General features: G+C 39.3%; 1 protein-coding gene and 1 long non-coding RNA gene across 3 annotated transcripts in view; one reads left to right on the top strand and one right to left on the bottom strand.

Annotated features, from left to right (window-relative positions):
* IRX6 (iroquois homeobox 6) overlaps positions 1-24,548 on the top strand; it is a 163,216-nt gene that overhangs the window by 50,551 nt on the left and 88,117 nt on the right. The window lies entirely within an intron of this gene.
* The window catches only part of LOC133277212 (uncharacterized), an 89,307-nt gene continuing 73,122 nt past the window's right edge, over positions 8,364-24,548 (bottom strand). Inside the window, exons 2-3 of the long non-coding RNA XR_009746120.1 lie at positions 13,460-13,544; positions 8,364-8,430 (exon numbers count right to left, since the gene is read on the bottom strand). This is a non-coding gene — a long non-coding RNA (uncharacterized LOC133277212). The remainder of the gene's footprint in view (positions 8,431-13,459; positions 13,545-24,548) is intronic.

Raw genomic sequence — 24,548 nt, 5'->3', positions numbered from 1 at the left:
ATAAATAATGAGAAAAAGGGACACAGCGACCAGAGACAATTCACTACTGTCATTTACATATACGGCAGGTTTTCCAATGCCTAGAATTACTCATTACCACAGTACTACAGAAAAAATTAACCCAACTCTAGACGACAGCTAAAATCAAGGGCTACTCTATTCCAAAGTTATCTTTAAAGGCTCACAATATTCTCTGATGCTGTTTAAACTCTGCAACATTTGTAACATGGAGAGTTAACACAAACTGAAGAAACCAACGCAAGTACTTAAGCCTGTAGTGTGTTGAGTCAATATTCACTTGGTTAAAGGGAAGGAAAAAAAACCAGCTGAACAAAGTAACCTGTTACATTTTTTTCTGCAAATATATATTTGCAGGAAATAAAAGTTTTACAAGAACATACCAGTTCTGACCATCCTTTCTGCAGGAGTTTTGTTAGTGAATACCTACTGAATTTCTTTTTTCAAACCTAGAAAGCACAGGGCTGTCATAGCAGTTAGAACAATTGGTCAAAGCATGATAAATCTGCATTTAAGTCCTTGATTCAGATCAGGGACTTCAACCTGGATTTTTGCCATCTTGCACAACTGCACCAGCAATTAGGTTTTTGCTTATTCTGGGCTGGATCTACACATCTTTTGGTTTTATTATATTTTTATTATATAACTTTGTTTCATCTTTAATAGAAATTTTTGCTAGTGCAAAATTTTTTGAAGATGGAAAAAGCATTTTGCAGGAAGAAGGAGCAGCACAGTAAATGCGGTGATATAGCTTATTTTGCTTTTATTTAAATGCTTTGTGAGGCAGTGAAAAAAACAGAAAATTAAAATAGTATTGTAGGAAAAAGGCTTTGCTCACAAAGCAAATTTTCTTCCTGAAGAGCAGTTTACTGCAATATAGTAAGCTCACTAACTGGATTTATGACGGGCAAGCAGTGATGGTAAAAAGGAATGATGTGAACAGAGAAAAATAAATGCATATGAAATCTTACAGACATATTTCCAGTGTTTTCCTGAAGAGATACCAGGTACCCAGTGTTTTCAGATTTCTGTGGCTTCTTGGTTTACTCTGCAAAAAAAAAGAGCAGTAATGTGGTTACATGTGAAGTAAATAAGAATCGCCTACAATCAGCAGAAAGGCTTAGCTAAATTAATATGGAGATCACCATATTAAGCTCTAGAATACGTAGCTGATGGAGACAAGAAATGCGCTGTGCTAACGTGTAATACTGACTTTTCTGGAGTTTAAGCATATGCTGAACTGCTTTGCTGAACCAGGTGAAATGAAGGATGTAACAAAACCCTAATTGAAATACTTGCATCATTTTAACAAGGCTCTCTTTAGACAGTATTCTGTAAATCTGGTATTTATTTGACTTGCATACCAAGTCATCTGTGCATTTTACCCTCCTTTATACACTCTGGCAGAACTGCATCACCTTGTACAATTCAGTTTTTCATTTTGAGGGTTGCTATATTTTCACTGCTCAACATAACGGCTGAAAGAGCAGTACTGTCAGGGTAGTTCTGTGTTATCTGGAGCTGCAGTGTAACCCATCTAATCTTGGCAAGCATAAATGTTTTAAAACATGGCTGAAATTCTGCAAAGAGTGCTGCTCAGAGTGTGACTGCAATAGCCACCTCGAAATTCTGCACTTATTTCTCACTTTCATTTGATGTCATAAAAGAGCTCCACATCAATCATTAACAAGCTATTAACGCATGCAGCTGATAAAAGTGTTCAAACTCTGGTCAATAACAATAATGGAAATTCCTGTTTTACAGCTGGTTTAATCTAAGCCTATGGAGCCCACGCCAGCTATTTTCTTGGCTAAAAAGTGCTTCTCGGTTCTTTTGCTTTTCTCTCAGCCTGTGTAACACGCTCAGAGGCTGAATTTCCTCATCTCTGCCCTGCAAAACTAGCCATTTCCCTCTGCTGCCTTCACCGTCATTCTTAAAAGCAGCTTTCAAGAGCCAGGAAACGATTTCATTCAAATGCCATATGATTTTAATATGTCATTATATTGTAGCAAAGGTGCTAACAAAGGAACAAGAAATCGCAGCTCAATTTGCAATTTGTAAACACAGTCAAATAGTGCTTATTAAGAATAATCAACGAATAGGCTGGAATTTAGATAACATCCTTCCAGTTCTCTAAATTGTACCAAAACTCAGCCACACTTCCAGAATGAATAAAGCCAGAAATCAGCTTTAGCTATGTGAGCAAATATATATTTAGCACTTTGTAAGTCACTGGGTTTGATCACTCATTTTGTTAAATAAAATCTCTAATGCCATGAAACCTGAACAGCTGCTCAATTAGCTCATTACTCTGTGCTTTACAAATGTCACTCTGGCTTTTATGTGTGTGTGCTACTGATGATTTTGTCATTGCCCCCTGCTGCTAGGAACACTTGTCAATAATTGTATTTCCTTGGCGATAGTTTCTTGCCCCTGTGCAAAGGAATTTAAGTATAGAATATATTAAATATAGAATACAGAAAATGACATCACAAAGCCATAGGTTCACAAAAAAACACAAAAACACCTCGCCTTCATGTGCTCAAGTGTGATACACTTCCAAGCTCCCATTTCACATGTAAAACAGAGTATGATTTATAATTTATACTTAGTTGGTGCAATCCTTCTTGAAGAAAAAAAAAGTTCTTTGATGAAACACTGGCTTTACGTTATTATAAAACTATTGAGAAAATCACAGAACATTTGGAAATTTACCTCTACCATAGCATCTTTGAAGTTTGGATGTTTATATTTTATGTGCTTTTCAAATAAACTGTACTGCTGAACACAAACACAAAAAAGCCTAAGTGTGAGTCAATGCTGAAATGTAATTACAGCATTAGCAGCAGTAAACTGCTGCAGGTATTTACAGACCTCCAGGTAACAGTTAAGGCACAATTCTAACACTATTTCAAATATTTTGTGTAGTGTGGAATTTATATATTTTCCTTGATTTATTTAGAATCTATAACACATGGAAAAAAAAAATAAATCAAAGAACGAAGGCAGAAGCAGTGCAGCTCCTGGATTCTGCAGAGCCACCATTCTTGCTCATAGCTGGGGTGCTTTCTATTAAAAAAAAATTACAGGCTTTTGAGAGCATACCTGGGAGCTGATTCTGCACCTCTCATACCTGCTAATCACCTCAGTGATAAGCAGTGATTATGTGTAATAGGGTGAAATTCACTTTTGAATAAAATCACCTTTAAAAGATTCAGTCTGGGGGGTCACAGGCTGAGACTGCCCAGACATGAATTATGTGAAAAGCTATCTCAGATCTACAGGATTATTTATTAACATAAAAGACATACAATCAAGGAGCAAATGGGGATGTAGGGTGTTGAAATGTGCAAGGATCAGCCTCTTGATCATAGAGGAAAGCCACATGATCATTTACTTAAATTCAGTAATTTTCAAAGCACCTGTCCTGTGATGTCTCAGTTACAATCCTGGCTGCTGTGCTCCAACAGGCTGAGAAGTCAGAGCGGTTTGTCTTTGCTCTGACAGGTTCATGAACATATTACAGCTGAGAGGAATACTGCACTCCTTCTTTATTTTCAGTCCATTTATAAAAGAAATGCATTGCTCTAGGGTGATACATTTCATGTCATTGGCTCATTTCTATGCTGTGCTGAGTTGTAAAGAGAACTTTAAGAAAAGGCCAGACTGGGGCAATTCTCAAGTATCTTTAATTTTGCTTGTGACAGAACTGGTCAGAAGAGCCATTTGAAAAAATGTTAAAATATTGGGGGGTGCTTGGTCCGATGGAAAGTGTTATTTTCACACAAATGGCACTTTTGAAAAACATGAATTAAATTTCCTTTAGTGAATCGGCATGTTGAGATCTCACATTTTAATATACTCACAGAATGAAGAGATATGCACTTGCTTCCTTTTGTAACTGCCCACAATAAATTACATATTCGCAGTGGAGAAAACAAATACAAAATGGAAAAAGGTCAAAAGCAAAATTCCAAAGCTTTTTAAATGTGACTTTACAGCAGTATTGTTTGGTTTTTATTTTACAAACAAATAAAAAACTTCAGGCTGTGGGAGTGTGTGAATTCACGAAGTGAATCTTACGCAACTTAACTCGACTGGGCAGAGGTGCACACCCTTTCTTGCTTATGAAAAGACACAATTCAGCCCGAAGCTGGGGGAGGACATCCCAAGGTTTGGTTCTGTCCCTCCCAGCCCAGCTGCAGGCTGTGCTGCCAGAGCATTTAGGTTAGGGGTGCTATGAGGCTCTGGGCTGTGTGCTATCAGCACAGTTGGGCTTAAAATGATTACATTCCCTGATTGTAGTTTGTTCGTATTTTACAAAAACATCTCATTATTGATACAAGGAGTTGGGTAGTAGCATACGAATTTCTGCTGCATCTGGATAGACTTTGATTTTACCATATGGATCTCAACCCTCCTGTATGAGGTGAGATTTCTGAAGTGTCCTAAAGGATGCAGGCACCCAAATACAGTAGCGTCTGTGTGCCAGGTCATGACAAATGATCCAATTAGGGTGTCCTAGGAATTTTTTTACCCTTCCTTTAGGAGCTACCACCTGCTCAGCCAGGGGACTGCTTTTCAGGTTCTCCTAGTCCATTGCTACATGAAGTAAAACAGATTCACAACTGCTTTCTTTGTGCTTTGAAATCTCATCCACAGAACAAACTACTACAGTCCCTGCGAAATCAGTGAAACTCCTCTGAGTTGTAATAACCTAGCAGTATTAAGTGTTATAAGGCCAGCCAGCCTGGTGAATGAGAGGGTGAATAACTCTCATAGCCAAGGATTTTATAAGAAACCTTTGCATTTCAGCTTTTGCTTTGTGAGTCAGCATGCTCACTTACATAAAGGTTGAAGACCACAGCCAGAGCCTTGCTCTCCAGATGGGAAGTCTTTGTGGCAAGGTAAAGAAGCCATCCATTGCCTGGTGAAATTGTGATGTTCAGAAATAAGCAAAAGCAATGCCAAATTTGTTAATTTGATGGGAGCATTACAAGAGGAAAGCGACTGCATATGAAAATGCTGCAGCTTCTCCTTCTTTTTTAAGCTTTTATATATTAAACCCATCATTCATGCACATGCCACTGCTCCACCAAATGTTTTGGCTGTACAGAGCCACAGCTTCTGGAGCACACTGGTGATGGCCGTGGCCACAGCCCCAGTACCTGGGCAGGTCACCACCTCCTGTGGAGTGGACATCTGCAGGGTGATGACAGTACTGGAGGCTGATGGCTTTATGGGAGATCAAAGGAATTCGTGAGAGGTCATGAGAGGATGACATGAGGGTCAGACATCCATACTGCCTGAGAGCCTTTCAGGCAGATGATCTACTTACACTGTCATTTTTGGTCTATGTCAAGCAAGCATTTTTTCTTTATAAAGTAGCTCCAGCTCAAAACATGCCCTCACATTACACTAGCAGTTTTTAGCCGAGTGCTTGGTGGCTGGGTTTGGATGTAAACGGGAACTGCAAGGACTACAAAAGTGCTCCCATTGGTGGGCAAAGGCTTCAGAAGCCTTGCAAGGGAGTGTTTGTGTTTACAGGTGATTATTCCTCTATAAAGCAAGAATTTATTGATTGATTTAAAGGAGCTAAGTGATAACAGTCCTTTGTCGGAAATTACACATTTCAGTAGAAACTGCAAGGACTTTCCCAGACTCCCTAAACATTTCAAACTGTAATTTTAGTGATGATTTTTCAAGCCATTTTTTGCTTACCCGTCTATAAAATGTCTGTCTTGGTTGAGTATGACACCTCCACCACAGAATGTTGCCAATTCACCATCTTCTAACTCAGGTAAACCTCAGCAAAGTCAAGCTAATGGAAACCTGTCATACAACCTGACAGCTTACTGAATGCAAAGTCTGGTCCTGTCCAGCCTCTGCTACTTCACTTCCAGAGACAGGAGTTCACTAATTCTTTTTGAATTAACCTTTTGAATCTACCTGCAATCCTGCTTAAGTCCTAGGGAAAATCCTAAAAACTTAGTAGGTTTTTGGAAAGCCGACCTAATCCAGCATGAATTTTAAAGTACTAAGATGACATTAATAACTAAGACAACTTTTGAAGAGCACCTAGTCATTATTTAAATATTGTTTGTATTTATATTTCATAGAGAATATAGCCTTCAACATTACAAAGTTGCAAGGTGAGAGCCAGGAGTGGGCTTTAAAAATCACTGTCCTCTTCAAAGCTTTCATGTTCTCAGCTTCCTGAGAGCTTGTCATTGCTATTCAGAGATGTGCAAAACTTTCATATGGAAACTCTAAACCAGGAAAAGCTCATTTAGTTCAATTTAGATGCAATTTTAATTGATCCTGGTCTGATTCATGCTTTCAAGTAGAAGTCATAAAGAACTCATTGGTTCCAACACAATTTCTTTTTGAAAATTACCATCTCCATCTTTCATCTGTCTTCCTGCTCTGCTCAGCTAGTTTCTGTGGTCTTCTGAGACCTCAAAAGAGAACCAAAGTCATGGGGAAATAAAAGCAGCAGTTACTGTAGCTGAGGTTACCAGCCCTGCTCTGAGACCCTGCCATGAATTTTAAAAAAAGCTAGGTAGCCCACTGTGCACCAGGAAGAGAGAGCTTAGAGTTATGTACCTGAACACTTTGAACTTGAAAGAGGTTTTATTCAGGTGAAGAAGAGAGCTGCAGTTCTGCCATTTACTTCATTTCAAAATATATCCACTATCCAGGGCAAAACTGTAATTTTTCTTATACTGCCAAAAGCAGAGTGACATCTGAAAAATATTACTAGCCAAAGGTCAGATTCTTTAAATATTTTGTGAGAGCTAATACTATTATGGTTACTTATGTGAATATTCTTGTCACAAGGGTAACAAGTTTAACTTATCCAGATGCATTTCAGGGGAACTCTCCGCTAACAGTCACACCAGACAAAAGCTAAAGCACAGACCCTGCTCTCTCACATCTCCAGCTTCCATTGATTTTAAATGGGTGCACATGTCACTGGAGACAGGATTTGCCCCTAGCTGAGGACAACTATAATCCATACACTAAGATGGTTAAATCATTTAGATCTTGAGTTTAAGCAGACTCTTCTATCCACACAGACCCATGCTGCTTTATCAGCTTATTGCTGCTCATTTCGGGACTGTAATTTCAAAGAACATGAGTTCTCCTTTGTACCCATTCCAATGTCTCTCATTTTTTACATTACCTTCTTTGCTTTCATTTTATCCTCCACCTACACTCTATCTGGCAAGTTCTGCAATACAAACAGCCAGCTAAAGCTGATTTCATGTGCTTGGATGAAGAAAGTAAATAATACACCACCACCCCCCACCCAAAAAAAGAAAAAAAATCTGAGAAACATAGGGCATGCATAACCAAAGACAACTGATCTAAGTCACTCCTGATGCTAATCTTACTGCAAATAATATGTGGGGTACATGAGAAAATGTCAGATCCATGCTACCTCACAATTGCTGGCTTTCACTCCAAGTTGAAACTAATCCAAGGAAAAAAAAAACACAAAGGAAAGGCTGAAAGTTCGATCGTTATTTAGAAAGTTTAAAAGAAATAAAAAATGTAGCTCCCTTGAAACAATGTTAGATGAGTAATCTCACAAACTCCCCAAATAATATCAGTGTCTACAGCTGTTAAAGTTTATAGGTGCACAAAGAATGCAATTAAAACATGTTATATTGAAATCAAATAATTCCTTCCAATTAAAATGTAGAGAGATACTTTATACAACATGGAATGTTCCATATAATTATTCTTCAAAACTAGAATTTTGTGATTAATAAAATAAACCTAGACCTTGACTGAAAAAGAAACATTTCTGAAATGCATCAGACTTCATCCAAATATCTTGTCGGAGCAAAGGATCAGTGTTTTTAACACAATCCCATTCCACTGAAGTTAAAGTAAGGTGAGCGTCTCCCTTAAAAAAATCAGAGCACATAAAACACTTTTGGTTTTAGCATCAAAGATGTGTTTACTGCAAACACAGAAATGTAAGGGAAATGAAATGGTGAAAAAGGTTGCCACAGTTTCAAGGATATATTTTTAGAACTTTTACACTGGAGACCTATGAACCATAAAGTGTAGTTTTCATACACAGCACACACCAGTGTTTCATCTCCTCTGCCAACTGGATGTTGCTGCATGTTTCCAATCCCTAGTAAGTTTTATAAAGGCAAAACGAACTTCACATGACTCCTCTCCTCTGCTTTCCTTCCCCTGTTGGGTCACATCCTGCCAAATCCCCTGAGCCCACCAACAGCTACCCACCGTGGGGAGCACGGCACTGCGTGCTCCTGCCCCAGCGTCCTGCCTGCAGGAGCTCTCAGCGCCTGGTGCCACTCGCAGAGCAGTCAGCACAGCCTGCTAACATGCACAGGATGAGGCCCTTAATCACTAACAGTTCCTCTGGAAACTCTACCAGAGATAAAAAGTACAAAGACACTGTTGGTTCCAGTCCCCTTATTGAATTTTCATTGCTTCTTTTATTGTAGCCATGAATTCAGTCCATAATGTCACGTGCTCTTTGTTCTCCAGGCTGACATACATTTTAATACCCAGCGCAATATCTACGCAAAGACTAAGTGTGTTCATGTGTAGGAGAGTTAACACTTCACTACAAACATGGTTATAGTTACAGATTAAAAGCAACACTTTCAATGATTCTACAGCTTAATATTTCCAACTCCCATCTCCTTCTGAAGGTCCTCCTCCCCTCCTTTGCCCCCGCTACAAAAATCTCGACGCAAGAAATGCTGAGCATACAAATTATGTCACTGACATCTGGAAAGAGACATGACTACCCAAGTAAAAAATAAACCCAACGGAGGTCATGGCTTTAACAGACTGTCGCTCTATATTTAAACTGATTGATTCATACAAAGACATAATTATAAAGAACATTGGAATCAGCAGCTCCCAGCTCTCAGGATTGCAGGCACAATCATGTTTACAGGAAATATATTTTAAAGGCTATGCCTGGCATAAGCTAATTGATACACTCGATACTATGCTACACAATAATTTAAAGTTAAATTGTGAATAATGCCTACTTATTTTCCTACTTTCTTTCAACTCTACATGATCATGTGTCATTTTTCAGGATATTCTTTGCATAAAATCTATTGGTTATGCAAATAAAAGGCTTTGTAGAATAATGTACAGTAACTAATTTGTATAATCAGTTTCCCTCAATTCAGTGTGATAATGATATGTAAAGCACATCACTACAGACTGTCTGTGAAATGAATTCTGTCTTAATATGCTAGTCAACTAGCCACTCGACCTTTACACAGGCTCACTGTAAGAGGAGCAGAAAAACCCACACACATTCTTTCAATTTCTAAAGGGAAATTCGACTCTAGCCATAGAACAAAGAAAGAAGAAATAGAAGTAAAAGAAAATCAAAGAAAAAGTGATTTGGATTCAAGGGGATCAGATGTTTCATTTATTGCAGGTTGGAGACCTTCAATCAGTCAAATGAAAGACACATTTGTATTAAAATACCTACAAGGCAGAGAGAAAGCCTTGATCAGGTGTATTAGATTTAAGTTACAGCTCTCTTGCTGAGAGATGTGAACCCACCTTCCAGTCTATCTGTTCTCAATATTGAAGGTTTTCTGTGTTACAAACATTAGGTGAAAGGTAGCTTGCTTGCCTTCCCACGTATCTGCTGGATATTAATGATATATTTGAAGCATACACTACAAGGAGACATGAACTTAGTGTGCACCACAGTCACCCATAGCAAGGGATGCTGAAACAATGTCAGGGATGTGACATGAGCAGCAGTCGGGAGGCTGCCAGCAGAGAGGCTGCAGCTCCATTGGTCACTAAAAGCATGGTGTTTCCAAAGGTAAAATTCCTCTTTGCCATAGTGGCAAATGTGCAATTTTTATTGTAATAGGGCTGTGAGCCCTCCTACACAGGTGAGAAAAGAAGCACTATAGCAAGAGCCCCTGCCCTGGTTCCCACTGTGTTCAGTCTGACTTCTCATTACAAGTTGTGCAGGTGGTAACAAGTCAAGTGCTGACCTCATGCCTCATTTTTCACACCATCTGTTCCTCACAAAAACTCCTTGAACCCACTGTGAGCCCTTGAACCCTACACAGAGAAGAGCACCAAGCTTGATGGCAGAGGTCAGGTCTTCTACATCTGCAGTCCTAGGGTGACAGTTTTGGTTACGTTGCCTGGAGGAGGCTCCTGAAGTGCTTTATTAACTGATTACCATTGCTTGTAAATTACTGGACCAACATTATTCCAAAACATTTTGTCTTATTAATGGATTCTGCTGAGAGTTACATTCACAGCAAATTTTCTGTAGAAACAGAGGCTCTGTTATTGGTGGTTACATCCCTGATCTTGACTTGGGAAACCCAAGTCCAGTCCTTGCTCTGACTTACGCAGAGCAAGGATTTGAGCCTGGATCCCCCCTAGCAGTGCCAATAATGCTTGTCACTGCAATCCTGCTTCTTCTGTCAGCGCAGCATCTTCTCTCTTTCACTTTGCCCCAGTCTAAGGGATGTACAATGACCCCATACACTGGAAAAACTGTCCCTGAGCCTGCCATGAGGTCACACAGACCCTGCATGCCAGCACACTAACAACCAGGAGTTACTGCTAGAGTGAATTTGCACATAAGCTTCAGACTCAAGTACTGGTCATCTCAACTGAAAGACAAGTTCTTTCTGCATTATACAAAACATCTCAGTAATTTAATAATGAGATTAATCCCACAGATGCCTGAAGTAGGTCCTCTGGCAAAAGATACACACTACACAAGCAAGTTAAACATGTAAGTTTTAGAGAAGCTATTTCACTGGGAAGACAACTTCTGCATGCTGTTTCTCAGGCTTACCCCAATATACAATTATTGCATTCCAGAAAGTAAAATACCAAAAATATAGTCTTAACTCAGGCCATAATTTTAAATATTAGCTCCTGATATCTAAGTGCATTTCTAAACAAGCCACTATAACTCTGATCTCTGCTTTCACATATGCATTCTGCAAATACTGCATAGTGGTATGAAAATTTTAAAGCCATTCTGCTCGTAAAATAAAATATCTGCCTTGTAAAGTTTAGCTGATCTTTTCATTTATATACCCGTAAATTCTCCATCAATCCAGAAGATGTGTTATTTTTCTTTTATTTCCTTATTTTTAATATTTTCTTTTGGAAAAAAGAAGTATCCCCCCAATAACGTTTAAATAATGCAGCATATCAGAGATATGTAGTCTGGTTTTGAGCTGGTCAAAGGGTGAACAGGCAAAAATAGAGTACTTGAATACAGCTTATTTTCCTTTTATTACAGCTATCTTTTTCTGGATTAAACTGAGGGCCTGTAACAGCACAACTTCCATGGCCGAATGGGGAAATCTGTGCAAGAATTTGTATCCTCCTTACATACGATAACACATCATACAATTTTCACAAGTGGATTACAAAGCAGCACCCCGTACATAGCAGTACAGCTGATAGACTAAGATAAAATCTGCATCTCAGAGATGGTATTTCATGTACAGTTGAAATCTGCTCAGAAGGAAAGGAGCTATAACACAAGGCTCCCTTTTTAACAAAGTGAACAAAAGGACCCAATACTGTGAAATGAATTCCTTCATTCTATTTATAGTAAAATCTCTTTCAGTGCATGGACATTTAGTGGTTTACTTGACATGTCTTTTTTTCAATGTAAAAAGTAGCAAAACGTGCATTCTCCCTCTGAAGAACTGATTATTTGAGGTTAGGGAAGGCAGCCATGGAAGAACGTACAAATTCTCCAGCAGGAGAACAGGGAGTGCACAAGGGTGCAGCAATAGACTTGAGTTCTGTTGTGTCTGAACTGAAACACAAGATGGTAGCCAGGTCCTGCCTTGCCTTTGGGAAGACAGTGTAGCCCATTGATGTCAATGGTGCCTGGCTAAACCCTGATATTGTCCTTACTACACAAGCACATTTGAAATCCTTTGCATCACACCCACTGTCAGATCATTTACAGCTCTTGCCATTTGCCTTCTGAACAATTCTGACCAAAGCAACAACAAAAGCAGCAAGACTGGAGCTTCATAAAACACCCCACAGTAGTCTTAATACTTCTTGAGCAGACACATCATCTTCACTTAATTTTCTGACTGTCTTAATTAACACATTTCAAAAATATCTGAATACCTTACAAGGCTGTTGTCCAGAAAACATGAGACTATCTGCCTGCCAAACACACAGTAAGACAGCCATCTGGGGCTAGCCAAGACCACCATACCCTAAGAAATTCTGACAGTCACCCTGGTTCCTTACTCAGTGGGTGACTCCATGTCTCAAACCTTACCCTTAAACCACACTTCAGCAAACATGCACAACTACTCTGATATAGCACTCATTCCATGTGGAGGGCGTCACGTAATATTTAAAGCACTTTAGGTTCATTACAGCAAGAAAAACCTGCCTTCAGGTGAAATCACCTAAAGTTTGGCAAGTCATTAGTTAATTCAACGTGTAAAAGATCTGTGGTTGTGTCTAAAATAAAGATCAACAGCAACCATCATCAGAAAATCCCCAAATGTAAGGAGGGCTGAGGTTCATTGCCATTGCCTCCTCCATCCCTGGATAAGCAAAGCCTGCTTGTCTCCCAGCTTCAGAAGCAGCAGACTGTTTGAAAGGGAAGACTGTGCATTTGGCAACTTTGCTTGATTCTCATCTCAAGGGGAAAATTTGTTTCCACCCCGTGTGGACATTGATCACTAGAAGGAAGCTCTCATAAACAAAATGCTGGAGGCCATGTAATCTTCAGCCTTCCCTTTCCCCCCAGCTCCCAGCAAGCCAAATGTAATGTATGAAACAGCAGGGATGTAACTGGCAAAATGTCCTTGAGTGCAAAGGAGATGTGTGAAAACATACCATCTACACCAACATGAACCAGCAACTCTTGCTAATCTGCCCACATTGTTTCAGGGATGCACTTAAACATTAAGCATGAAATAATAACTTTCTAATCACAGCCTGCCAAAACAGGGCAGAATCACAGCTCAAACAAAGAGAATCTACCATCTAATCTAAGATGAACCCAATTTCTTTTCTTATAGAATATTAGAGACTTTTAGGGGACTGCAACCTGCCCTGACATATGCCTTCAATTTCTGGTAAATAATCACAGTCATCTTTGCTTTGATATAAAATATGTGATAAGTAAGAATTATTTCCCAATTCCAGTTTGTTAAAGTGGAAGTCAGACTTTCATCCATGCCAAATTGTTGCATCAGAAGATCATGTCAGAAATATCTGGAACTTCTTATAATCTAAAAGCTTTAGCTAGACCACGTTATCATCTCACTTGTGGCCATTTCAAAAACAAAATAAAATGAAAATTAAATAATGGTATCAGAACTATGACATAAGGGGGTTTAGGCCAAAGCAAATTAATTTATATCTTAAAAACAAATAAAGGCCTTACTATTGCAGAAGAATGTTGCCTCCACGCTGCAGAGCTATCAGACACTGTCACGTCACTGCAACTTCCACTTAGAATGTCACGTACCCTGTAGGTAAGAGATACATTGCATAATGTTACAGATGGCACAGCTCATAACAGTCAGGATTACATTTATTAAAATCAGATGAAATACTTATTACTAGATTCAATGATTTTCCAGGCAAGGTGACCTGAGCTGCTTCTGTGCAGTACCACAGTAAGATTTTCCTGCTGTAGAAAATAGCTACGGGTAGAGCATAACAATTACTGTTCATCAGTACCAATTACAACAGACACCTACTCTAAAACTACATTCATAAAAATTGGAGTTTACAAATAACTGGATCCTCAGCATCATTATTTTACTCACTTTCACCGTAATTATTCATGCAGCTGCATATGTGTTTATGTGAGGGCTGGGGCCATGGCTGCTAACTTCACAAATCATTATTCACTTGGGAACCACTGTATGTGAGTATCAGGGGTGCCTTCTGCTTTTATATTATCTCCAGTTAAAATGGTTGTGGACAACAAGGAGAAACAAAAAAAGGCCCCTAGCAACAACATCTTCTTCCATTAGCCTGGACCTTCACCCTCAGAAAGAAAAAGCAAACTAAATTTTTCAGGAGTAAACCATAACCCAAAATGTGTTTATGCAATAACTGAATTGTTATACACAAAATAAAGTCATTTTATGAAAACAATCATCTCAGCTTCCTACTTGGTGAAAAGGACTGCATGTGGTAGCCAGCCTGAACACAGGGGTTATCACCGTACCAGTGTATATACATGTACACGTACAGGTCTATCTTCCTCTAGCTACCCACACTACATATAAAATCTCTCACATGGATAATGCCTAATTCTTCAGAGCAATGGATTAACCACAGTTGAGCAGTGGTTTTGAGCATACACTGGTACAGCTGAGGGCACAGCGGCAGTGCAGATATACATAGCTGTGGAAGCCGCCAGCAGGACCAAGGCCACAGCTACACGAAGCCCACACAGCACCTGTGTTTTCCTCCTCAGATACTGACAGGAATGCTCACACAGCCCAGGTCACTACTGAGGAGGAAACACATCTCAAAGGCACTGGCTTTGCCCAGGCCCTCCCTCTACCTTAGGCATGGAGCTGCAGTTGGGCCTGAGGCAGTGCAGGCTGCACCCCAGCTTCCCCTGCACCCAGCCACCCTGCCTGGGTGTTTTATAGTTATTTCCCTCTCTCCTCCTCCAAGCTGGCAGTTGTAAATCTACCTTTCTGAAAATTCAATAAAAAAATTAATTGGGGGGAGGGGGGAAGTCATTTCAACCGTAACAATAAAAGACCAATTGACTTCTCAATTTTCGAGTGGGCAGGGGAAGAAGTCAGGCACAGCACAGGGACAAACTCAATTCTCCAGAGCTCTCCCCTTCAGGATTGCCAGACCTACAGTCTCAACGGTGCTGTGTCCCCTACCGCTTGCTCAATTCCGGATAGGTATTATTTTCTCAGCTCCCAGGGAAGCAAGAATTCATTCTACATTATTGATGACTCAGTGCTCAGCCGCTGCGAGGGCCTTTGGTTCAGTGCTTTCCGCAGGCTGTCACTCATCTGCTCCAAGAGCTCCCATTATGCCAGGGCAGGCGGCTTGCTTCCCCACCTCCTTCCCAAATATCTTCCTTTCATAAACAATCAGAAGAAAGGAACCGAAACAAAAACTGGGGGACATGGTGCAGTGACAAGCCTTACCCACACTGAGGCACCAGCCGTGTGAACTTGTGCGTTAAAGGCGGCAGAGGGACATGAATCGCTGGGAGGGAGGGAGGGAGGGAGCCTCGGAAGGGCTCAGTTTGGCTACCACAGGGCAGCTGGTCTGTATTTTGATTGATCCCTCTCTTGCTTGTAAGCCTCAGATCATGACACAAACAGTTTGAGACAGACTGAGTTTTCTGAATTCTTCCAAAAGAACATGCCTGGTGCCAGAAACAGCATACCTTGACTGAGCACCAGTCAGAGTAGGAGTTGGAAGACGCACACTCCTCACAGGGCAGGATCCATCTCTTCCTCTTTCTGTTCTTTGCCTCTTGCCTTTCCTTTTTCTTGTTTTTGTGGTGTTTGGGTTTTTTCTTTTTTATTTCTTTGTGGGTTTTTGTTTGTTTTTTTTCTTCCTTCTCCAACCTAAACTATTAATTCATTTTCTTTTGGAAATCTCTGCACTAAACAAGTATAGATCCACATGCAACTACAGATATAGAGGCTGCACAGTAGTAATTAAGCCTCAGTGTGTTTCAAGTAGGAACACCAGATGCCAGAGATACTCTTAGTTAATGAACAAGCACCACAGACCTGGTAATTACCAACTAGAATGTGCATCTGTAGCCTCTGAGGATGCAAAATACATGCACAATTTTTGCAGAAATCAGTTCTGTCCATCAAAATATAGTTGAGGTGCAAGATAGTTCAAGTCCAAATCCTAATATTTCACAGATGGCCCTTAACCCACAAATTTCTCCACACTGACTAGCATATGCCTACTTGCCCTACCAGTTCTTCAATCCAGGGATATAACTGTTTCCAAAGAAGGATGACAATTTGCTTGGTTCTAAGAAAACCAAAACTAACAGTTAGCAATCTTGATGAACAGGTTCACAACTAGAAAGCAACTGTAATAATACAGTTGGTCTATTCTAAATTAAATGAGAGAAACCTCAAGTTCATTTTTACGATACAGGTTTATCATGAGGAGTAGTTTCTTCTACGTGTTTTTATGTAGTCCTAGAATATTTTGGGAGGAAAACCTTTCAAGAAACCATAGATGCATATTCAGGCAAAGTGTCAGACCTTACGTTTCCAAATACAAAAGGAAGTCACGAATTTGTATTCAGGTCCATACTTTTCTCCTTCCTACATCTAGAGGGTTTGAATCAGTGGCTCTCCTCTGCTTGTAATAGTGCAAATTTTAAGAACTCTATAATTAAATCTTTATTTCTGTGAGTATATTTCTATTAGCTAAAACTCTTTCTGTATTATTTCTAATCATGAATGTAGAGTGGGAACAGCAGTAGAAGCTCTCCTAGTTGCCCAATTTGTGGAAGTTTTATAGAACTGATTTCTAAATATTTGGCAATGACTATTTACTAAAGCCTTAGATATTTTTGCTTTTAACCTTTGAACCCATCTGTCCAAACCTCTTACATTACCAGTATTAACCATGCCCGCAAACTTGTATAAAATGGGGAGAGGCATGGGTTATTTGAACTGTTCAATGAAAGACAACAATTTAAAGAAAATTTACAGTGAAATCCTATCTTACCCCAACAATTTCAGTGATTGTGAAAAAACACCTAAAAAAAAAAGTTCAGCAATTTCACACAGTGGAAAACAGCCCAGGGCATAAGAAAACTAAAACCAAACAGTTTGCCGTCAGTGCTGTAGACTGTGTTCAGTAAAAACAAAAGATCAAACAAGTTCTGTAATCATTATATAAAGCACATTTGCTATGGCATGTGAAGAAAACATACTTCCTTCCTAATACTAATTAACATTTGAGAGTTGTGGGCTGAAATGCAGGATAAAAATAGCTGTTTAATCACTCAGCAAGATGTAAATGTTATATATAAAGTATACCTAACGGGTTGGAATATTTATCCCAGAAGTAAAGAAAGCTTTCACTACTCATGAATTATAAAAGCTTCTTTTCCTGCCTCCCTGCAACAATACATGGAGACTTTGCAAGTATGTAAGACTTAGTATGCATGCAAACATAGATTGTTTGCAATTTCCCTTATTTGTAAGTATTAAAATGTTTTTGTAGAAGCCAAAGTTGTGAGGAGCGAAGGAAAGTGTGAGCAGAAAACATAATACCAAATGGTTTTACGAACAGCACAAAGACAATCAGTTATTGTATGTATTTGAGGGTTGCAGAAAATGAAGAAAAAAAAACCCAAAACTAATACTAACATCAGCTTAACCTGAACAGTCCTTAAATACCCCTTCAAAATGTGCTACTAACATACACAAATCAAACAGCTCTGCTGTTTGATTCCCAGATCTACCTAGGTACATTCCCACATCTACCTTTGCTTTTCTGAAATTATTTCTTCTTTCCAGGAGAGTGGAGTGCTCCACTCTTCCACAAATCAATTCAGACATGTTTTGTCCTTTTTGTCATCCCTAGCTATTACTTCCCCTTTCCATATCCTGTGGTTTCCCAATCCTATGGTTTCCCCACTGCCAGCAGCACCACTGTTAAATGATTCCTCATGGGCAGGAGCCACCACTAAACAGAAGACAACCGTCATGGTACCAACCAGACAACCAGAGCCTCCAAAATATTCGCAAGCATAAACTATACTAAAAAGTTCAGGGTGCCAAATGTTACTGAAATAAGATTTCAATAGTTTCCTGGTAATAACATTTCAGAAGTTTCCTAGTAACTTTCCCTAGCAAGAACTGCAGGTAGGATAACAACTGCAGAAAAGGCTTTGAAATATGCAGTGCTTAACACTGCACACTGAAAAGCTAACACTTTCCTGACTATTTAGAGACATGCCATATTTCCATCCTCCAAGATTTTTAACCACCTGTCGAGCTCCTTGTCTAATACAGACATCAATGAAATATATTCTTGAGTAACAACAGTGATCTGTAGGACTCAGCTGAAATTCATGAGCAGAGCATATGAACGCATCTCCATGGTCACTGCCCCTCTTATCACAACTTTGGCTGCTTTGGACTGGATTCAGGAGCAATTATTTACCCAGCAGAAAACTCGTCACAACATGATGATGAGTTTTGACTCAACACTGGTTATACCTAGCCCATATAAACAAAGCCATTAGGAAGGCAAGACTGTCCATTGGGTGCTAGGCTAATGAAAAAGAAAATGGTGGGAGTTTTCCATCATCAGCTTGGGGAAATAAAACACCTCTCTGTGCAACCTCTATAATCCCAGGCTGAAATCAGAACCCAGATTCAAGCTACCTGCCAATCCAATCTCCTGCTGTAAGAGGGATGAGAGTACAATTTCAGCCTGTGAAGATTAAATAAAACAGATCCTTAGAAGACCAAGAGTACAGCGCAGGACAGCATGTTCTTACATCCTCTTCCATGACTCTGTCAGCAGATGAATTAGATGAAGGCAGCAGAGGAGCAGGAGCTCTGATGGCAAATCTTCAGGAGCAGAGGCTTAACCTTACAGAAAGGGAAACTGTTCAACAGCACTGTTTTAAGATTACTCTAAACTGACAAGATAATTAAAAAAATCTGGCCATGGAAACCAAGTCACAAGGCTCGTAAGCCAGGGTAAAAAAAAAAAAAAAAAAAAATTCAAGAAACAAACAAACCAGAAGAAAAAGAAAAAAGAAAATCACTGAAATTTAAAAAGCAATTAGTCATAATGAGTCCAAAACCTTCCCTATGACAGACTCATTCCACTGAAAATGGAACTGTTTATGGCAACACAAACACCACCTCTGCTCCATCTTAAAAACATGATTCATACCACTAAGTGGCTTTGTTTCCCTCTTGTAGCATGTGATGTTTGGTCTTCTTAAAAGGGTCACATTGAATTAACGTGTTCACCTTGAAACCACACAGTGGAACAAAAAGCTGTGTGCCAAACAGCACTCCAGAGAAGGCCAGAATCCAAGAATGCAGTTCTCCCGTGCTCAGTAAGTAGAACAAGTGTCATGACAACCTTTAAATGCTCAGGTCCAAAACCATCTCCTTCCAGGTCCCTTTCAGCCTGCAGCAGAGCATCCAAAACATGCAGCCTGCATTCTGAGCACTAGGCAGGACAGCCCACAGGGGAGTGCTGGGGGAGCTGTATATCTAACCACAGACAGACTGCAAGGATCAGCTATCAGAGACTTGGTTATATGGCTGTCACAGCTCATTGGGTTTCTTTGTCTTTAACAACTGAAAGCATTTAAAAGACAGCCCTGTGTTCCTGTGTCTAAAAAGCATTCAGTAAAGCTCATATATTTGGCTTCTAAGGTGGATGGAGCCCAAAAAAAAACCCTCAAAAACCTGACTTAAAATAGCCTTAACAGTACTTTTCTTGAAAGGAGCTGAGAACAGGTTGTGGAGAGAGTGACAGCGCTGCTAACATCTTAGAAGGATTTACTTTACACATGTGACCTATTTGGTTCATTGTCTCAGTCATGTAGTGCATGGGGAGCTGGAAGCGTAACAACAAATAAAAGATACGGCTTACACTGCTAAAAGATGTCAGCCATTTCAGCCTCTCTTGTACAGCCATGAATAACTCATTTCAACTGCAGAGGGAAGCTTTTTCCAGCAAAAGGAACCTGATCCAGAAAGTTCTTCTGAAGAGGAATTTTTTCCAAACTATAATGCAGAGCATCGCTTATGAAGAGTCCCTCAATAAATGCTTTGCAGACCAAAACACTTGGATCGAGATTACTCTGGTGAGCCTCAACACTGATTTCCTAGACTGAAGACAGGCAGGTGCTCTGCAGCATCCCAGCACAGAGGCAGCCTGACTCAATACGGAAGCAGCTTGACTCAAAGGGGCCTGTCCATCTATCTATTCTGTGATGGAAATGGAGACACAGGATGAGTCTTTCTGGGCTTCCCCTGTGTATGTGTGCTTGCATAGAAAGTGTAGGTGCGTCTATGTGCATCTTCCGCTCCCAAGGTTCATCATATCAATGATAAAGGCATGGAGACTATGAAAGTCTCATCATGGTCCATGTTTAAGAGAATGAATGGTGCAGTAAGACTTTCATCAACAGAGTCTGCTTCTAATGTCACCTTGCCACGTGCTTTAGTGCTGCACATCCTGTGCTCTGCTTGGACCAAGAGAGGTACTACTGCAGCACTTCCCTGCAGGATGCATCAGGCTCCCTGCAGCTATAGCCCTGTTCTCCCCAGTGAGCTTTTCCAGAGCCCTCTGCTCACATCACACCAAAGCCTCTACACAATGTGAATCACAAACGAGTTGTCACTTGGGAAACAGTGAGGGAAGGTCTTGGGTCCTTACTTTAACAGAAAAATTAGGGTAGTGCTATTCTTTGCTTTATCACAGTAGCTAAGTGCTGCGCAGTGCAAGGAGCAGCACAAACTGGTAGAGCAGAGCCCTTGCCCTTAGGAGTTTATAATCCAACAAGAAAACCAAGGGACAGGGGTGTGGCCTGGGGTAACCAGGGCAAGAACAAAGTTACTCAAGAGAAAAAGAGAGTAATTTTCAATGTAGAAACATGGGAAGGTTTAAGGGAAGAGAAGACATATTTGTAGGCTTTTGAGGAAAATCCTCCTTAGTCCAGCTAGTCCTCATCCACAACTGTTTTTCCGTTCCTGTTCTTCCACATTATTTTGCCCTTAATCTCACTGTGCATTCTTCCTCCCAGCTCAAAGAGCAAAGCCACAAGGGAGCCAGATGTGCTCAACGTATGGATATAAAGAGGCAATCTGCATAACAACCAGAACCACGTGAAATAATCTCATTTTTACCATCTTGCTTCTATTTTTTTTTTTTTTTTTTGTAGTGGAAAAAAAATAGAAAAATAGATCTAGTTCATGTTTTTTTCTTTTCAAAGCAGTTTCATTTTCTTTAATTCCTTCCTTCACCTTTCAGGTTTTGGATATAATGTATGACTACATAAATACTTCCCATTCACATATATGCATGCATTACTGCTTTGCAGCTATATGGCAAAGGTCCTTTCTCTACAACTGATATCATTAGAAGTGAAAGACAAGTTCCCATCATGGTCAAGCAAATAACCTAATGTTCATATTGTAATTATACTACACAAATAGGGTCCCATTAGTCCCTCTATGGGCCCAGTGTAAGCCTAAAGAACTCAATAGCAGCAGCAATTCACTTTTAGGAATTTTTAGGAGAGAGAATTGTGGAAGGATGAAAAAGAAAATTATGGGTCTGTTAACTGTAAAAAAAAAAAATAAAATAAATTATTATTCTCTTTTGATCTGTGGCAGTACAAACCCATAGGAGATCCTGAATACAGAGATAAAAGACTCTTGGTTTAGGATATTTGGATACACAAATATGAATGACATCTTAACCTAGACCTCACATTCCTCTTAAGAACTGGTATTTTCATCCCTTTTATTATTAACTTGGTTCACCAGCTTCCTACACTCAAAGACACAGAACTGCGAACAAAGGAAATCTCCACAGAAAAGTTTTGCCCAAAGGATGTTATCTTTGAAGCTGCATTGACGGTGAAGAAAGTGGCTCAAGAAGCAGAACAAAAAGTTTTAAGAAGTGCAGGTGCTCTGAGTGGTCTCTGGAAGACATTGTCTCTTTGCCAGGTGTGGAGACTGGACTTTGCAAGTACTTTCAAACCACCACTGTGGACTGTTAAGCCCTGAGCATCTATAAAAACCTGGTCTCAGCTGTGGGTGTTGAGGACCTACAAATGCAGCCAAATAAAATCTGGTCTGTTGGATTAGACCCAAAGCCAATTGAATCAAATTTTGGACCGAGCTTTAAGAATTTTTATTGTAAGACATAAGAAACTGGACCTTCCCCTCATGCTATCCACTGTACAAATGCACTCTGAGAGACAGCCAGCCCTGCAAAGAGCCAGCAGGCTGGGGAAGGATGGAGAGCAAGTTATGGTCACAGCATATTGGTTGCAGGGCCATGGCAATATTTATTTAAAAAGCAGTTACACACAATAATTTACTGCCTCTGATCATTTTACTGTTACCAATGTGCTGCTTCTAACACCAGCCTACTTACTCTGCTCATTGTTCAGAACAGACCACCACTGAAGTTGTCATTCTAAAATATTTTCCACTGTGATTGAACAGCGGCTGCAGTCAAGTAGTTCTATCTCCTATCAAAGTTTGTAAATCATAGTATTTTAAAAAGATGCAAGAAGCAAATAATCTGGTATATAATAACTATTTGATTTTTTACACGTGTAGAGAAAATGAGAACATTAGATCTCTAGCCTTTAATTAAAAAATTGTTGGGAGGAGGGAGTAATATCTTAATAAGTAACATCTGACCAAAAAAAATTTAGTAAATCATACCCTAAGTGTGGCCAAAAAACTGTAAGATTTGCTGCAAGCAAATCATTATTGTTATCTAAGTCTGAATAGCTTCCATCTGATTTCTGTATGAAAATACGCTCCATGGAAGCACAGCCTTGAACTTCAAAGTACGTGCAGGATGCTACTAATTTCTATATCTGACAGTGTGATGCAATGTTTGGATTTGCATCTCTGCACTTCAAAGTGTGGCACTCTCTAGATAAGGTCTCCATTTATTTTGACATGGATTTGCAGAGGTGAACAAGAAAGCAGCACCCAAACCAGACTGTAATTCCCCCCTAAACCAGAAACCAAAAAATACCAAAAGCCCTGCTCTGTTTGCTTCCCTCTGAATTCATTAATGCCCTGGAGAACAGGGATTACAGAAGAAGAGTACAAGTCATGGTTGCAGTACTGCAAGTAATCTCCAGTGTCCAAAATGCAGTGTCAACATATGGTACTCAAATGCAGATTTAGAACATCTTTGAAGTAATATTGAATCTGACTAATGGGTAAAATGTAGACCCAGCTCCTTTTTTTTTCTTTTTGTTTAATTTCATACTGAGGCTGTCAAAATTACAAGTAGGGCAGCTATATGTTAGTACATCTTTATTCTGTGAATTACACAGAATTTTATCTAAAATCACTACCAGGATGAATTCTGATGGTCCTCTACTTTTTGCCACCCTAGCAATGCCAGGATCATACAATATGATAATGTAAAGGCTTTTGCCCTCATGACTTTATGACAACACTTAAAAATTCGTATTATATATGTGCGCAATTTCTATCAGGTTATAGACCTATAGAAAACTCTGAATGTTGGGATATGATTACAACTGCAATACGAATTTTATTCATTCCATCAACATACATTAAAAAACTCCTAGAACTATTCTCGCTTCCCTTGTATAGAACACCAAAGTATTTCTCAATACCAACATCTGCTGATCAGAAGCATATATACAACTGTTATAATTATTTATTTACAATTAATTAAGCACTGATCATATTCAGCAAAAACATTTGGGAGAAGAAAAAAAAATGTATCTTAAAAACCTGACAGAATAGAGGTGTTGAAGGGGCAAAAGTGTAAAAATTTTCAAGATGAAAGCCCAGGAGGAAGTTAGTGGCATTTTGAATGTTGGTTCAAATAGCTGCACCTAAACGTATGTTATGTAAGATCCCATGGTCACGGAGGTTTCTAATTGAGGAGTAATTACCAAGTGTCCCATACTCTATGCATACCATCCCTATAATTAAGTTTGCATAATATGCCACTACATTAAAAGGATTGCCTTTGTATTTAATAATCTTTTATTTATTTATTTTTATTTCTTTTACGGAGAAAAGAGGGGAAAAAAAACTATCAAAGCTAACAGGACTCAGAAGATTTGTGTAATAAATATCATATGCAGATTTTTATTTCCTAATTCTGCTGGAGACCAGTGTAGTTTTTTGAAGTTTGATTAAGGCAGTTCAGCCTCTCAAAAGTTTCTGTTTCAACGTTAAAAATAAGTTGTGTGGTGTTTTTCTATTAATTATTTTTTTATAAAGGAATAGTAAGTTTCATTTGCTCAATTAAAAGAGCAAAAGTTAAATACTGTTCAAAGACAGAGTTCAAAACCAGTATGCTGCTTCTTACTCATTATGATTAGTTATCATTTGCTCAGTGCAATATTTACACATATTGCAAATCCCCCAATATTTTCTTGGGTGAAAAATGTCAAGAGGGAGTTTTCACTACATCCTTCAGGATTTGGGCCATACTGATTTAGAAACCTATATAATTCCAAACATTTTCTCCATTATACAGAATACTTGCACATTTAAACAACTCTGTATTTAGAACGAATCTCAGAGCTTAAATGCAAGTCGCATCTGGATTGTAAATTGTGCTTTGTATTATACAATCTGCAGTCGCTGGAAATGTTTGTATCCTTTACTGAGAAAGAATGATTCATTTCATAGAAATTTTCATCTGCTATTAATCTTGCAGGATATAGTTAGTGTTCTGATATTTTCAGATATTGTTTTATGGAGGGATTTAAAGTAGCTCTC

The sequence above is a fragment of the Pezoporus flaviventris genome, unplaced genomic scaffold (assembly GCF_033815535.1).
Source record: "Pezoporus flaviventris isolate CSIRO_AGI_PZ_B2104156 unplaced genomic scaffold, CSIRO_AGI_Pfla_v1 ptg000054l, whole genome shotgun sequence".
Lineage (NCBI taxonomy): Eukaryota > Metazoa > Chordata > Aves > Psittaciformes > Psittacidae > Pezoporus > Pezoporus flaviventris.
This window is presented reverse-complemented; position numbering and strand designations above follow the sequence as displayed.